The 18,383-nt window shown below is 46.7% G+C and overlaps 1 long non-coding RNA gene across 1 annotated transcript; it reads right to left on the bottom strand.

Moving 5' to 3' along the window:
* Positions 1-745: 745 nt before the first annotated feature.
* Positions 746-1,246, bottom strand: LOC123491365. Its single transcript, XR_006661301.1, has 3 exons — positions 1,173-1,246; positions 957-1,007; positions 746-823 (listed from the first exon to the last, which is right to left on the bottom strand). It is a non-coding gene; the product is annotated as an uncharacterized LOC123491365 (long non-coding RNA).
* Between the last annotated feature and the right edge of the window lie 17,137 nt (positions 1,247-18,383).

Below are 18,383 nucleotides of genomic sequence, written 5' to 3'. Positions count from 1 at the left end.
GATGGAAATAGCTTATTCCTTATTCTGCATTTTCATCGAAACTCCAAAATCCCACATTTAGATTTCACTGATTGCCAACCTGTAGAATGGGTCTTTTTTTTTGGGGGGGGGGGGGAATGGATCAGCTTAATATTGCAGATAGATTGTATCTTCTATCAATGTAATTGTCTGCATCACTTCCAATCCCCCATGTGTAGAATGGGTCTTACCTGTAGCCTTCCCTGTCTTGGCATTTCTGAGGAGGACTTTTTTTGTTTTATTTTTTTTACCCCTTTTTCTCCCCAATTGGTAGCTACAGTCTTGTCCCATCGATGCAACTCCCTTACGGACTCGGGAGAGGCGAAGGATGAGAGCCATGCGTCCTCCGAAACATGACCCTGCCAAGCCGCACAGCTTCTTGACACATGCTCGCTTAACCCAGAAGCCAGCCGCACCAATGTGTCGGAGGAAACACTGTACAACTGGCGACTGTGTCAGAGCGCGATGGGACAAGGACATCGCTGCCGGCCAAACCCTCCCTTAACCCGGACGACTCTGCCAATTGTGTGCCGCCTCATGGGTCTCCGGTTGCGGCCGACTGCGAAATAGCCCGGGATAGAACCCGGATCTGTAGTAACGCCTCAAGCACTGCGATGCAGTATCTTAGACCGCTGAGCCACTCGGGAGGCCCATGGAGGACTTTTTTTATGAGTAAAAAACACTGCTGCATTTTGTATAAATTCATGTGACAGTTGAGAATTACTTGTCTTTTTCTTGTCCAACTTTTTGAGTTGAATCTGGGCGTACATCACATCACTTGGTCCAGCAGTAGCAGCAGCAGCATCTGAAACATACAGGTAATACACTAATATCTCTACTTAGTCTTAGTATGCTAGTCATATTAAACATATGAAGAACAACTGCAACAACAACTCTATACTGTGTTCATGCTAAATTTAACATACAGTATACAGTACCATTGTCATAATTGTCTGAGGGAGTGATTGTATCATAGATGTTAGCGCCACCTGTTGGTCAAAGAAGAGAGAGAAATATTAATTGGTTGGTTATCCCTCAGATTGCCTAGGGACATAAAGTACAGTAACATGTTGTATACAAAGTGGATGGTGAAAAGTCAGTGGATTAAGTTACAGAGAGAGGAGAGTGATAGTGATCTGGGCTGAGAGACTGACCATGCTGCAGACGTGTATACCCAGCATCAGGAGCCTGGCCCTGGGTAGATCCTTGGTCCTGTTGGGGGTCCAGGTTGTTCAGACATTTTTCTCCTAAACATGAACTAAAAAGTTAAATGAGAATGGATAAAAGTCTCACATGGTACCAGTACCAGGAGAATGGCCAGTAGAACACCAGCAACAACCAGGCCCACAACCACTACTACTAGGACTGATGTAGAGGGTCCAGGAGTTATGCCTGGAGAGAGAACAGCAAATCACCATCAGACTCTGAGGTAGTTATAGAAAATAAATAAAGTAGTGGACAAAGTGAAACAATTCTGTAGATACATTATATATTTGACATCTAACTTGAGATCAGATGACCAGCTTGAGCTTGCAACTCCAAACCTACAGTCTGCTTTTTCACACTACATATCACTGATGACCACAGATATTATGAAAAGGTAATGTGATCATAACCGTTTCTCACCTCTCACAGTCACTAAGCTCTCTGGTAACTCTCCTTTATTAGATTTATAGATGCCTTCACCTGACTTGGATACTGCAGGGATGGTCATCTCTCCTGTGGTCTCATTCCTGATGAGTTCTCCATCTTTGTAGAAATCAACCTTGGGGTTTGGGTTTGTTTCCTGATATCTATTTGTACAGAGCAGAGTCACAGAGTCTCCCTCAGTCATGGGATAGGCAGGGCTCTCCAGGATCACAGCACCAGCTGTGTAACATAATATATAAATAAAACTTTAAATCTGGAGTAATCACACACAATATATGAATGTCTTATGAGCTTGCATTTTATATGAGATAAATTCATTCAGTTTCAGAATTGAACATCATTATCATACATTAAAATGTAAAAAAGGTTAGTGAATGTTGTACAATAGACGTACCATCCACTGTGATGTTGACAGCATTACTGTTCTCTCCTGATGCAGACTCACACCAGTACACTCCACTGTCCTTTTCAAGTGTGGACCTGATGGTACATGTGGACCCTGCTATTGATCCCCAGTTAGAGCCACACCCTGACTCCACTCCTCTCCCTCTGTATCTCTTCAGTCTCCATCCAGTAGAGTTTCCCTTCTCCTCACAGCTCAGTGAGAGAGACTTGGATGTAAAGTGTTGAGTTCTGTTGGGTCTTATTCTGAGAGACACTGAAGGATGCAGGTCTGAAACAAAGAGGAAAAGTCAAACTTATAGTTATATATACACATGAGGATGACTTAAATGTGGTTAAATGCAGTTTCAATGCAGTTAGTTACCTCCTGACCAGAGAAACTGAGGTTCACTGTAGAGTGTGTCATAGACTGGGTCTCCTCTCCCAGCTCTACACACATATCCTCCTGTGTGATTAGGATCAGCAGGGATCAGAGTGTAGGAGTCTTCAGTAGTCCCATTGCCAGATAGAGGCTCTACAGAGTAGGACTTGTCCAATAGGGAGGGTAACCCAGCTCTGTAGGGAACAGTTCGGTACCAGAAGAACCTCCAGCCTGTAGATGACTCTTTAACCCCACAGCTCAGAGTAACTGAGTCTCCAGGGTTCAGCCACTGAGGAGAGACACTCAGGACAGCTTGGGGTTTATCTGTTATGAAGGAGATGATATGATTAAAATGTTCAGTCTTTAATGAAATCATTTTAGTTTAACATTTTTACCCATTTTGTTATCATGGTATTGTACCTTACCCCAAAATCAAACTATAGTTTAGTTCCATCATTGATCTAACTGTCTGCTATTTGAGCTCATCCCTTTTGTCTTTTCCTCACTATTCTGTCTCTTTCTCTTGCAATCCCATTAAAACAGACTTACCTAACACGGTCAATTGTATAGCATTAGTTGACTCTGAGTGTTTTAAGCAATAGTTTTTTTGAAGATCTTCACAGTATATAGACCATTCTTTGCAGGACTGATTCTGTACTCAGGTTCTATATTCGCGTAGACCAACTTCCGAACACTGTTATAAAAACTCTATCTCTTCTCTTCCCTGCAAGTCACATCTGAGAGTGACAGTCTCTCCGCTGAATACGTGGGGCCAGTTGGGTTGGAGGGTCAGAACAGCCACAGGTCTCTCTGCACAGACACACAACAGAAAATAAACATTATCACACACCTTAGAATGTAAAATAATGTTGATCAGCATTTATCACAACATGACCATATCATAAGTTGTCATTTCTGAACATACAGTATGCAGTCTGAACTGTCTGACTTACCAAGATATAGTCATCAGAATACTGACATATACAGTGATGTCTACACACACACAGTCTTGCGCAGCTAACTTTGTAGGGACATTGTCACAACTTCGTCGTCACCGGCTTTCTAGCTGCCACCGATCTACGTTTCTTTTTCCATTTGTTTTGTCTTGATTGTACACACCTGGTTCCCATTACATTATATTATTTCCCTATTTTACCCTCTGGTTCCCACATGGTTTTGTGCGTGTTTGTTCTTTGTTTTGTGTCCAAGACTTATGTGAGCTGGTGTGTTTTCCCTGCGTGGAAATTAGTGTTGTTTAATTTTCGAGTAAAGTACGTCGTTTACTCAGTTCTGTGTCCTGCGCCTGACTCCGTCCTACCGCTGCACATTGACCATCAACTTCAGATCAACCCACACCGATGTCCACCCCTCCGTCACCTGGACCAAGTGGGATTCGGCTCTCGCTTCCGAGGGCATATGATGGGACGGCTGCCGGGTGCCAGGGGTTCCTGCTCCAGGTGGAGCTCTACCTGGCGACCATCCACCCGGCTCCTTCGGGATACGAGAGCGTGTCTGCCCTCATCTCCTGTCTGTCGGGGAGAGCGCTTGAGTGGGGCAACGCTGAATGGGGAGGAATAGACACAGCGTTGGTTCGCTATGAGGATTTCACCCGCCGCTTCCGGGCGGTCTTCGATCATCCACCTGAGAGGAGAGCGGCGGGGGAATGCTTGTTCCAGCTCAGACAGGGGAAGAGGAGCGCACAGGACTTCGCACTGGACTGCAGGACCTTGGCTGCCAGCGCGGGATGGAATGAGAGAGCCCTGATCGACCATTATCGGTGTAGTCTACGTGAGGACGTTCGTCTGGAGCTGGCATGCAGGGACACCACACTTACCCTCGACCAGCTGGTGGATGTATCTATACGGCTGGATAACCTGTTGGCCACCCGCGGACGTCCGGGTCAGGGTCCGTCCATTCCATCCCCCAGCACCTCCGACCCTACCCCTATGGAGCTTGGAGGTGCTGCTCGAAGGGTGACTGGAGGGGGGGCCGTTTCCTGCACCAACTGAGGCCGCAGAGGGCACACTGCTGGTCAGTGCTGGGGAAGTTCCCAGCACTGGTGGATCATCCCAGGTGAGTAGGCACCCGACTCACCCAGAGCTCCCTGTTGCACACATGTGGGTATGCATGGAATTTCCTGAGTTTTCCCCGCATTCCCAGCATAAGGCGCTAGTAGATTCAGGCGCAGCTGGGAACCTTATTGACCGTTCATTTGCACGTAGATTAGGGATCCCTATTGTTCCTGTTGATGTGCCCTTCCCTGTACATGCCTTAGATTGTCGTCCTTTAGGGTCGGGCCTGATTAGGGAGGTCACAGCTCCACTATGTATGAAAACGCAGGAGGGTCATGAGGAGAGAATGAGTCTCTTCCTGATCGATGCTCCTGCGTTTCCTGTGGTGTTGGGGCTTCCCTGGTTGGCCTCTCATGACCCCACAATTTTTTGGTAACAGAGGGCTCTCAAGGGATGGTCACATCAGTGCTCAGGGAGGTGTGTAGGTGTTTCCATAGGTGCAACTACGGTGGAGTGTCCAAACCAGGTCTCCACTATGCACATTCCCCCCGAATATGCCGATTTGGCTCTCGCCTTCTGTAAAAAGAAGGCGACTCAACTACCACCCCATCGACAGGGGGACTGTGCGATAAATCTCCAGGTAGGCGCAGCACTTCCCAGGAGTCACGTGTATCCTCTGTCTCAGGAGGAGATGGCGGCTATGGAAACATATATCTCAGAATCGCTGGGACAGGGATACATTTGGCCTTCCACTTCACCTGCCTCCTCAAGTTTCTTTTTTGTGAAGAAGAAGGATGGAGGTTTACGCCCGTGCATTGACTATCGAGGTCTAAATCTGATCACTGTGAAGTACAGTTACCCACTGCCTCTCATAGCCAGTGTGACAGAGTCATTGTACGGGGCGCGCTTCTTCACCAAATTTGATCTCAGGAGCGCTTACAACCTGGTGTGTATCCGGTAGGGGGATGAGTGGAAGACGGCATTTAGTACCACCTCTGGGCACTATGAGTACCTCGTCATGCCCTACGGGTTGATGAATGCTCCATCAGTCTTCCAATCCTTTGTAGACGAGATTTTCAGGGACCTGCACGGGCAGGGTGTAGTGGTGTATTTAGATGACATTCTAATATACTCCGCTACACGCGACGAGCATGTGTCCCTGGTGCACAAGGTGCTTGGTCGACTGTTGGAGCATGACCTGTACGTCAAGGCTGAGAAATGTCTGTTCTTCCAACAGTCCGTCTCCTTCCTAGGGTACCGCCTGTCCGCGTCAGGGGTGGAGATGGAGAATGACTGCATTTCAGCCGTATGGTAAAGGAGGTGCAGCGGTTTCTTAGGGTTTGCCAACTACTACCGGAGGTTTATCCGGGGCTTTGGTCAGGTAGCGGCTCCCATTACCTCCTTGCTGAAGGGGGGACCGGTGCGACTGCAGTGGTCAGCTGGGGCGGACAGGGCTTTTGGTCACCTGAAGGCTCTGTTTACCTCAGCTCCCGTGCTGGCTTATCCTGATCCCTCATTGGCATTCATAGTAGAGGTGGACGCATCCGAGGCTGGGATAGGAGCTGTGCTGTCTCAGCGCTCGGGTACGCCACCAAAGCTCAGCCCCTGTGCTTTCTTTTCGAAGAAGCTCAGCCCGGCGGAGCGAAACTATGATCTGGGGGACCGGGAGCTGTTAGCTGTTGTCAAGGCTCTGAAGGCGTGGAGGCATTGGCTTGAGGGGTCCAAACACCCTTTCCTCATTTGGACTGACCACCGCAATCTGGAGTACATCCGGGCAGCGAAGAGACTGAACCCTCGCCAGGCAAGGTTGGCAATGTTTTTCACCTGTTTTGTTTTCACCCTATCCTACAGACCAGGTTCCCTGAACGCTAAGGCAGACGCACTATCCCGGATGTATGACACAGAGGAGCGGTCCACGGATCCCACTCCCATACTTCCGGCTTCTTGCCTGGTGGCACCGGTGGTATGGGAGGTTGACGCGGACATCGAGTGGGCGTTATGTACGGAGCCCACTCCCACCCAGTGTCCAGTTGGGCGTCTGTACGTTCCGTCTGATGTCCGCGATCGATTGATCTGTTGGGCCCACACGTCACCCTCCTCTGGTCATGCTGGCATCGGTCAGACAGTGCACTGTCTTAGTGGGAAGTACTGGTGGCCCACTTTAGCTAAGGACGTGAGGGTTTATGTTTCCTCCTGCTCTGTGTGCGCCCAGTGCAAGGCACCTAGACACCTGCCCAGAGGGAAATTACACCCCCTAACCGTTCCACAACGGCAGTGGTCACACCTATCGGTGGACTTCCTCCGTCACAAGGTAACACCACGATCCTGGTCGTTGTTGATTGGTTTTCTAAGTCCTGCCGTCTCCTTCCTTTGCCCGGTCTCCCTACGGCCCTACAGACTGCGGAGGCCCTGTTTACCCACGTCTTCCGGCACTACGGGGTGCCTGAGGATATAGTGTCTGATCGGGGTCCCCAGTTCACATCGAGGGTCTGGAGGGCGTTCATGGAATGTCAGGGGGTCTCGGTCCGCCTGACCTCAGGTTTTCACCCCAAGAGTAATCCGAAACCTGCCCCTTCGCCTGCTCTGCTGGAATCTGGGTCTGCGGTTTGTGGGGCCATTTAAAGTCCTGAGGAGACTGAACGAGGTATGCTATAGGTTACAGCTCCCCCGTGATTACCGTGTTAACCCCTCGTTCCATGTGTCTCTCCTCAGGCCGGTGGTGGCAGGTCCGCTCCAGCAGACTGAGGTACGGGAGGTTCCTCCGCTCCCGCTGGACATCGAGGGGGCCCCGGCGTATACTGTGCGAGCCATCATGGACTCAAGACGTCGGGCGAGGGGCCTTCAGTACCTCGTGGAGTGGGAGGGGTACGGTCCGGAGGAGAGATGCTGGTTGCCGGTGGAGGACATCCTGGACCCTGCCGTACTGCAGGAATTTCACCGTCTCCACCCGGATCGTCCTGCGCCTCGTCCTCCGGGTCGTCCCTGAGGCCGGTGTCGGCGTGCAGCTGGAGCCGCGTGTCAAGGGGGGGGTACTAACCCCAAACCAAACCTAACATTAATTCGTACCATTACCCTAACCCTAACCCAAAAAACCTTAACCCTAATTCTAACCCTAACACTAATTCTAACCTTAACTCTAAACTCCCTAGAAATAGCATTTGACCATGTGGGGACCACCAAAATGTCCTCAGTTGATCAACATTTTCTTGGTTTACTATTCTTGTGGGGACTTCTGGTCCCCACAAGTATAGTTAAACACGTCCCACACACACACACACACACACACACACACACATTATTCACCAATCACATTGATAGTGACAGGATCACTGATTATATGGATCTGGACTGGATCTCTCCCTGACACCAGTAGAGGCCCTGGTCAGACTCAGCAGCTCTACTGATGGTGAAGGTGGCTCCTGTTGTAGTGTGTCTGTCAGACTGGGGCACTAGTTTTTCAGTGTTGTCTTTGAACCACGTATAGCTCCAGTAAATGTAAGGCCAGAATGAACACATCAGAGTTACTGTCTCTCCAGTGTACACAGGGTTTGGATTAAGGTCAGTGTAGTTCCAGGAACAGCTAAGAAAACAGAAAGCAGAATATCAAAACATCTGGATACATGCTTGGTAACTTTATATATATATATACAGTGGGGAGAACAAGTATTTGATACACTGCCGATTTTGCAGGTTTTCCTACTTACAAAGCATGTAGAGGCCTGTAATTTTTATCATAGGTACACTTCAACTGTGAGAGACGGAATCTAAAACAAAAATCCAGAAAATCACATTGTATGATTTTTAAGTAATTAATTTGCATTTTATTGCATGACATAAGTATTTGATCACCTACCAACCAGTAAGAATTCCGTCTCTCACAGACCTGTTAGTTTTTCTTTAAGAAGCCCTCCTGTTCTCCACTCATTACCTGTATTAACTGCACATGTTTGAACTCGTTACCTGTATAAAAGACACCTGTCCACACACTCAATCAAACAGACTCCAACCTCTCCACAATGGCCAAGACCAGAGAGCTGTGTAAGGACATCAGGGATAAAATTGTAGACTTGCACAAGGCTGGATGGGCTACAGGACAATAGGCAAGCAGCTTGGTGAGAAGGCAACAACTGTTGGCGCAATTGTTAGAAAATGGAAGAAGTTCAAGATGACGGTCAATCACCCTCGGTCTGGGGCTCCATGCAACATCTCACCTCGTGGGGCATCAATGATCATGAGGAAGGTGAGGGATCAGCCCAGAACTACACGGCAGGACCTGGTCAATGACCTGAAGAGAGCTGGGAACACAGTCTCAAAGAAAACCATTAGTAACACACTACGCCATCATGGATTAAAATACTGCAGCGCACGCAAGGTCCCCCTGCTCAAGCCAGCGCATGTCCAGGCCCGTCTGAAGTTTGCCAATGACCATCTGGATGATCCAGAGGAGGAATGGGAGAAGGTCATGTGGTCTGATGAGACAAAAATAGAGCTTTTTGGTCTAAACTCCACTCGCCGTGTTTGGAGGAAGAAGAAGGATGAGTACAACCTCAAGAACACCATCCCAACCGTGAAGCATGGAGGTGGAAACATCATTCTTTGGGGATGCTTTTCTGCAAAGGGGACATGACGACTGCACCGTATTGAGGGGAGGATGGATGGTGCCATGTATCGCGAGATCTTGGCCAACAACCTCCTTCCCTCAGTAAGAGCATTGAAGATGGGTCGTGGCTGGGTCTTCCAGCATGACAACGACCCGAAACACACAGCCAGGGCAACTAAGGAGTGGCTCCGTAAGAAGCATCTCAAGGTACTGGAGTGGCCTAGCCAGTCTCCAGACCTGAACCCAATAGAAAATCTTTGGAGGGAGCTGAAAGTCCGTATTGCCCAGCGACAGCCCCGAAACCTGAAGGATCTGGAGAAGGTCTGTATGGAGGAGTGGGCCAAAATCCCTGCTGCAGTGTGTGCAAACCTGGTAAAGACCTAGAGGAAACGTATGATCTCTGTAATTGCAAACAAAGGTTTCTGTGACAAATATTAAGTTCTGCTTTTCTGATGTATCAAATACTTATGTCATGCAAGAAAATGCTAATTAATTACTTAAAAATCATACAATGTGATTTTCTGGATTTTTGTTTTAGATTCCGTCTCTCACAGTTGAAGTGTACCTATGATAAAAATGACAGACCTCTACATGCTTTGTAAGTAGGAAAACCTGCAAAATCGGCAGTGTATCAAATACTTGTTCTCCCCACTGTATATATATATAATTTATTTATTAAGTTAAATGAAGACTAATGAAATTAGTGTACCAATCAGTTAAAAGTATGATCTTAGTACCGTACCCCATATTTCTTACAATTATTACATGAAATTAGAATGAATTAATGGGGGAATCTGAACAGCAATGGTAGACAGACCTTTTTAAAACGACTAAATAGCCTCCTTAAAATGGGGCCCAATGTCAAGTGTTTATGGGCATGGAGGCACTGTTGTGAACGAGAGATAAGATGACTTACCTGTCACCGTCAGTCTGATTACATCACTCCACTCAGAATGCTTCTTCTGATCAATATGTGTAGCCAGACACCTGTAGTCACCACTGTCTGAAATCTTAACCTCACTGATCTCATATTCATGCTTCCTACTGAGGGAGTGTATGACATCCTTGCGCCATTTGTATTCCCAGTCAGTGACTTCTCCTCTCTGTATGTTACATCTGAGAGTGACAGACTCTCTACTGAATATCTGGGAGTATTTGGGGTGTATGGTCAGAACAGCCTTTGCCTGTCCTGCACAAAATAAAAACTGGCATGATACAATTGCTTTACACATGTTATTTTGAGACACTCAAAACACAAAATATGTCTATCCAAAAGCAGTTTAAAAAATCACAAACAAAGAAATATGATGAAGCATTAAGAGATGAAGGCTTGATCAAGTGTACAGATATCTACCATCATCATCTTCAGAGTGTCCAGAGTAGATGTGTGTACTCAGCACTACAACAAAGAAAGTCACAATGCTCCAATATTAGCTTGAAATAAATAACAACATGCCATATTCATGTTACTGTTTACCAAATCCATCCTGTACTTTATTTTAATGGTGCAATCTGCGTTTTCTACATAGATTTCTACACTATTAAATGAATTACAGAAATTCAAGTCTTATTCCATCATAACCCAAAATATATGTTTATTTTATGACAATTATTGTAAACAATGTAGATGAATGAATTTCCTTAGACCCATCCCTCAGCCGTATACTACAACAAGTGGCATTGTGAGCTTTTTGTGGTAGTTTGAATTAAGGACTGCAGCTTTAAATGACCACTGACTTCCCATGTTCTGCACACAGAGAGAGTACAGAGACCAAAAACACCAAAACACCACTAATTCATCTCTTAACACAGTTTACTATAACTGTAGCAAAGGAACCCACAACCATTTACAATAAACACAACTTGATACTACAACACATCCAATAAATATTGCATTTTGTATTCATTGTCATTGACAGCACATTTTGCAAGCACTGAGTTAGCGTCAATCTTTAGTTCCTGAGTGATGACCTGGCTAAATGCACACTAACCATGTCTGCATGGCATCGGCTAAACAAGCTCCGGTTCTTACAGAGATACAACATCAATGTAGGGTGGTCACATTCTTACTTCATATCTAAACCATACCTGTAGCAACTTCCTTTTACACTGTTTTCTCAACAAGGGACAAAAAACAATGTCTTATTCCTTTTTCTCTTAAAGGCTTAGTAAATCAGGTAATTAGTGTTCATAAACAAACACACTAACTCAGTTTATTTATTCTAAAATTGATTAAATAAATAAAAATCCTCATAATGACAAAGTGGAAACAGGTTTAGAAATTTTTGCAAATGTATATAAAAAAAATTAAAACACTTTATTTACATAAGTATTCAGACCCTTTGCTATGAGACTCGAAATTGAGCTCAGATGCATCCTGTTTCCATTGATCATCCTTGAGATGTTTCTACTTGATTGGAGTCCACCTGTTGTAAATTCAATTGATTGGACATGATTTGGAAAGGCACACACCTGTCTATATAAGGTCCCAGAGTTGACATGCATGTCAGAGCAAAACAAGCCATGAGGTCGAAGGAATTGTCCGTAGAGCTCTAGGACCGGATTGCGTTGAGGCACAGATCTGTGGAAGGGTACCAAAAAAGTTCTGCAGCATTGAAGGTCCCCAAAAACACTGTGGCCTCCATCATTCTTAAATGGAATAAGTTTGGAGCCACCAAGACTCTTCCTAGTTCTGGCTGCCCGGCCAAACTGAGCAATCGGGGGACAAAGGCCTTGGTCAGGGAGGTGACCAAGAACCCAATGGTCACTCTGAGAGCACTCCAGAGTTCCTCTGTGGAGATGGGAGAACCTTCCAGAAGGACAACCATCTCTGCAGCACTCCACCAATCAGGCCTTTATGGTACTGGCCTGGTTTTTCAGCGGCAGGGACTGGGAGACTAGTCAGGATCGAGTGAAAGATGATCGGAGCAAAGTACAGAGAGATCCTTGATGAAAACCTGTTCCAGATCGAAGGTTCACCTTCCAAAAGGACAATGACCCTAAGCACACAACCAAGACTACGCAGGAGTGGCTTCAGGACAAGTCTCTGAATGTCCTTGAGTGGCCCAGCCAGAGCCCGGACTTGAACCCGATCTAACATATCTGGAGAGACCTGAAAATAGCTGTGCAGCGACGCTCCCCATCCAACCTGACAGAGCTTGAGAGGATCCGCAGAGAAAAATGGGAGAAACTCCCCAATACAGGTGTGCCAAGCTTGTAGCGTCTTACCCAAGAAGACTCGAGGCTGTAATTGCTGCCAAAGGTGCTTCAACAAAGTACTGAGTAAAGGGTCTGAATACTTATGTTAATGTGATATTTCAATTATTATTTTTTTTATGTGTAAAAATGTCTAAACCTGTTTTTGCTTTGTCATTAAGGGGTATTGATGAGGAAAAAACAACAATATAATCAATTTTAGAATAAGGCTGTAACGTAACAAAATGTGAAAAAGTAAAGGGGTCTGAATACTTTCTGAATGCGCTGTACATAGTAGCAAACAGAGCAAGGTGTGCTCCATTCTGTCCCCACAGACAAGTTACTTTCTATACAACTACAGTCCTTCTGACAAACCACTCTACAGTCTGCTTAGATCACACCTCTTCACCGTCACACAGAAAAACAGAGAGAGAAAGATTCAAGAGAAATGTCAAAAGATTGTGAGAAAAAATAGTAGCAGTTGATAGCGTGTTTATATTCTGACCAACTTCTCCTTCTAGTTGGCTACATGGTCTCACACTCGCTCCTTAGAGACCTGAATTGATGAGATCAGAGCTTGTGGTTTTATATCAGAATGTGTAGATGTTTGTTTTATGCTGCACCATGCACAGATAGATAGATAGATAGATAGATAGATATATAGATAGATAGATAGATAGATAGATAGATAGATAGATAGATAGATAGATAGATAGATAGATAGATAGATAGATAGATAGATAGTGTAGGCCTCCCCTCAAACCTTTGCTCAGCTGTCAGGTGGCAAGCCTAGCCAGCTAACCTCAGTTGTTCCACAATGGAAATGGACATCTTCTGCCACCCCCTCAATTATGAGGAATACGTTTAGTTAGATACTGTCTACATAGATATGTTTGTTATTGTGTTGTTTATGGTTGTATTTCAATTTGTCTGTTTATGTGATGTGCCTCAGGGTTATTGTTCATGTACTGTATCATGTTTTTGTGTGTGTGTGTGTTTTGTGTGTGTGTGTGTGGTTTGTGTGTGTTGTGTGGTTTGTGTGTGTGTACATCAGTGGCAGAGCTAAGCGGAATTTATTACCACTGACCAGAGATGGGAGGAGTTTCAAAGCTTAAACGATTTACCTTTAAAAATATCTAAGTGGTTTGTTGTAGAGTGTAGAGTGAGACACTGCGTGAAGAAACAAGGTAAACATCTGGGGTTTCTTATCGCCCATCAGGACTGTAACTACTCCACATACTTGTGGATCACAATATTGAAGCTAATGTGGTCATTGGTCACATAGCAACAACATAACCCCTCAGTCTACTGGGTCTGCCCTCTTATTCCTTCCTCTCTCTATGTCATCATATTAGTACAGACATGGACCACTTCTGTATGGGTTCATATCAGTAGAAGTCCAATCTGTATGTGTTTTACAGAAGACTGACAGCACTATGGTGCATAGAGATTTTGTTAATGGGGCTTTGACCGAATTAGAAAGGTACAGATGCTTAAAGAGAAACAGAAAAAAATTGAATCTGATGTCATGTTCATCTCTACACAACTTCCTCTTACTGTAAAATAAATGGACACATCAACACTGTGGTCTTTCTGTGAGTGGAAGAGAGAACTATAGTATATATCTGAGGAAGGAACTTTGTGGATAATAACATATTTGTGCAAAAAGTCAAGTCAATATTGCATATACCATACCTGGTCATGTTGACATTTTCAGTCCAATCTTTAATGTCACTAGGAGAGGTGTCAAAGGTTTGACTTCATGACATATTTATCATTTGGTTTATGTTGTAGCTATTTGGAGGTCAACTGCATGTAGATGTTCTTGAGTTACAGCACAAACAAGGTAGGTCTGTCAACTGTTCAAAGTAATAACCCAAGAAAGTGGTGATCACAGTGATAGATTGAATGTAAAAGAGAAATTAATAAGTGAACTACAGAATATGTATGCTGAAAGAACATTGTCATTCTTCTCTCTGAAAAGGACATAAATCCCTGCACACCTTTTCATGTGTACTTATCATCCCAGCAACTAGGTTTTCACCGGTTTTTGTATATGACTACAACCATTCTCTATTTGTCTCTCTCTGATCACAGAGGGAAAAGACAGCTTCACACAGTGCCTTCCTTCACAAACACACACTGCTTAAGACGAAGACAGCAAACCATGACCACTCAACTATGACAAACAAGTGCCCTAATGTAAAGTTCCTCAGCCTTTTAATTTCATTCACTGCGCTCTAGATAAAATCAAACTTAACCAACTGATTAATTAGCGTTATTATGCAAGTTGAGTGGACTTAAAAAGGACAAGAATTTGAGCCAATGTGTTAGTGTCTTCAATCAAGTAACTCTGCTTGAAGTCAGTTGTATTTGAATAAGCTTGTTGAGTAAAATTACAAATTCCTGTTTGCTGAAAACAACTCAAAACCACGCCAATCATTATCATGATCATTATTCCAGCATGCTCTCTTGCAGGTTGATTTTCAGAATGGTTTGTCTCAATACCTGTGTATTTGCATGTACTTTAGAAAAATGTATGTTATCTATGTTTGTGTAGCATAAGATTAATCAACCAATCAAACTAATCCAATCTGTTAGTAGTTCGATTTATTACACACATTACAGATATGGCTGTTCCAGTTTATATAATTTAGGCAGGCTCAGTAATCAATCTTCCCTACCCCAACAGTCATTCTGAATGCAGGTTGCGTGTGATTAAAAGTTCAAATAGTTGGATATCCTAACTCTGGCTGGATTCCAATAGGAATTACACATCACTTTCCAAGCCAGCATAATGTGACTTGCAGGCTTGATGTGGTCTGTAAACCAGGAGTTTCAGACCAGTGTGTTAGGGTGTAACTAGGCCCTCAAAGGTTTTATGATATATGTTATGTGTTGTCATAAGGAGTTTAATTTTAAAGATAACATTCACTTAGACACTCACTTGGTGAAGGCTACTGTCACGTTGCTGTGGATTGGTGTGGTGTAGAATCAGGCGCAGGAAGCAGAGGATAAGTCCAACCAGACTTTACTAGAGCACAACACAAAATAAATCCAAAACAGCCCGGAGGCAAAAGGACGCACAAAGGCGTAAAATAGCGAGCGCACACACAGGTGCGTAATACTCTCCTAAATACAAGGAGGAAGCTATGAACATAGCGTACCGACACGGGTAGCGTAACAACACGACACAAACAATTACACACAACACTAAACTAACAACAAGGAAACTAAATAGGGTGCTAAATGAGACATAACACAAAACAGGTGTGACTAACAGACAAAACCAATCAAACAAGAAACATAGAGCGGTGGCAGCTAGAACTCCGGAGACGACGACCGGCGAAACCTGCCCGAACAAGGAGGAGGAGCCGCCTCGGCCGAAACCGTGACAGCCGCGCGCCGCCTCCGGCCTCGAGGCCGACCAGGAGGACGCGGAGCAGGGCGCGTAGGATGACCACGACGGAATTCGGTCATCAGGGACGGATCCAGAATGTCCCTCCTCGGCACCCAGCACCGCTCCTCCGGACCGTACCCCTCCCACTCCACGAGATATTGGAGACCCCCCATCCGGCGTCTCGAATCCAGGATGGTCCGAACAGTGTACGCCGGAGCCCCCTCGATGTCCAACGGGGGCGGAGGAGTCTCCTCAATCTCAAAGTCCTGGAGTGGACCAGCTACCACCGGCCTGAGGAGAGACACATGGAACGAGGGGTTAATATTCTTGTAATCAATAGGTAGTTCTAACCTGTAACTCACCTCGTTCAATCTCCTCAGGACTTTAAAAGGCCCCACAAACCGCCGACCCAGCTTCCGGCAGGGCAGGCGGAGGGGCAGGTTTCTGGTTGAGAGCCAGACTCGATCTCCAGGTGCGTACACTGGCCCCTCACTGCGGTGTAGGTCGGCGCTCGTCTTCTGTCGACGTATGGCACGCTGCAGATGGGACGTGTGCAGCGTTCCCACGTCTCCTCCGAGCGCCGCACCCACTCATCCACAGCGGGGGCCTCGATCTGGCTCTCATGCCACGGTGCCAGAACCGGCTGGTACCCCAACACACACTGGAAAGGGGTTAGTTGGGTGGAGGAGTGGCGGAGAGAGTTCTGTGCCATCTCGGCCCAGGGCACATATCTCGCCCACTCCTCCGGCCGGCCCTGACAATATGACCTCAGAAACCTACCCACATCCTGGTTGACTCGTTCAACCTGCCCATTACTCTCCGGGTGGTAACCCGAGGTAAGGCTCACCGAGACCCCCAAACGTTCCATAAATGCTCTCCAGACTCTGGAGGTAAACTGGGGGCCTCGATCGGACACTATATCCTCGAGCACCCCGTAATGCCAGAAGACGTGAGTAAATAGAGCCTCAGCGGTCTGTAGGGCCGTAGGAAGACCCGGCATAGGAAGGAGACGACAGGCCTTCGAGAACCGATCCACAACGACCAGGATGGTGGTATTCCCCTGTGAGGAGGGAAGATCGGTAACAAAATCCACCGAGAGGTGAGACCAGGGTCGTTGTGGAACGGGCAGGGGCTGTAATTTACCCCTGGGCAAGTGTCTGGGCGCCTTACACTGGGCACACACTGAGCAGGAGGAGACATAAACCCTCACATCCCTGGCTAACGTTGGCCACCAGTACTTCGTACTAAGGCAGTGCACTGTCCGGCCAATACCCGGATGTCCAGAGGAGGGGGACGTGTGAGCCCAATAAATCAGCCGATCCCGGACCTCGAGCGGGACGTACGCCCGACCCACCGGACACTGTGGAGGACTAGGCTCGGTGCGTAACGCCGCTCGATCTCCGCATCGACCTCCCACACCACCGGTGCCACCAGACAAGACTCCGGTAGTATGGGAATGGACTCCACGCACCTCTCCTCCGTGTCATACCGACGGGACAGAGCATCTGCCTTCCCGTTCTGGGACCCAGGGATGTAAGTGATCTTGAACACAAACCGGGCGAGAAACATAGTCCATCGAGCCTGGCGAGGATTCAGTCTCCTAGCTGCCCGAATGTATTCCAGGTTACGACGGTCGGTCAGAATGAGGAAAAGGGTGCTGAGCCCCCTCAAGCCAATGCCTCCACACCTTTAGGGCCTGTACTACGGCTAACAGCTCCCTGTCCCCTACGTCATAATTCCGCTCCGCCGGACTGAGCTTCTTAGAATAAAAAGCACAGGGGCGGAGCTAGGTGGTGTACCGGATCGTTGAGAAAGAACTGCCCCGATACCGGCCTCAGACGCGTCCACCTCAACTTGGAAGGGTAAAGTGGGATCCGGGTGCGCCAACACCGGAGCCGAGGTAAACAGGTCCTTCAGTCTCCCAAAGGCCCTGTCCGCCTCAGCCGACCACTGCAAGCGCACCGACCCCCTTCAGAAGAGACGTTATGGGAGCTGCCACCTGTCCAAAACCCCGGATAAACCTCCGGTAGTAATTCGCAAAACCCAAGAACCGCTGCACCTCTTTAACCGTAGTTGGGGTTTGCCAATTACGCACGGCGGACACTCGGTCCACCTCCATTCTCACCCCTGACGCAGACAACTGGTAACCTAAAAAGGAAACTGACTCCTGGAAGAACAGACATTTCTCAGCTTTGACATACAGGTCATGCTCCAACAGTCTCCTCAATACCCTGCGCACCAGGGCTACATGCTCGGCCCAAGTAGCACTGTACACAAGAATATCATCTATGTACACCACTACTCCCTGCGCCTGCATGTCCCGGAAAAGTTCATCTACAAACGATTGGAAGACTGATGGAGCATTCATTAACCCATATGGCATGACGAGATACTCGTAATGGCCGGAGGTAGTACTAAATGCTGTCTTCCACTCATCGCCCTCCCTAATGCGCACCAAGTTATATGCGCTCCTGAGATCCAATTTTGTGAAGAACCTTGCCCCGTGTAAGGACTCCGTCATGGTCCCAATCAGCGGGAGTGGATAACTATATTTCACAGTCACCTGATTGAGACCGCGGTAATCAATACACGGACGCAAACCTCCATCCTTTTCTTCACAAAAAAGAAGCTTGAGGACGCGGGGAGAAGTGGAGGACCGTATGTATCCCTGTCTCAGAGACTCGGCAATGTAAGTTTCCATTGCCCTTTTCTCCTCCTGTGACAAAGGATACACATGGCTCGCGA

Source organism: Coregonus clupeaformis, chromosome 8, assembly GCF_020615455.1.
Source record: "Coregonus clupeaformis isolate EN_2021a chromosome 8, ASM2061545v1, whole genome shotgun sequence".
Classification (NCBI taxonomy): Eukaryota; Metazoa; Chordata; class Actinopteri; order Salmoniformes; family Salmonidae; genus Coregonus; species Coregonus clupeaformis.
The sequence above is the reverse complement of the archived record's forward strand: the minus strand, read 5'-3'. Positions and strand labels throughout refer to the sequence as shown.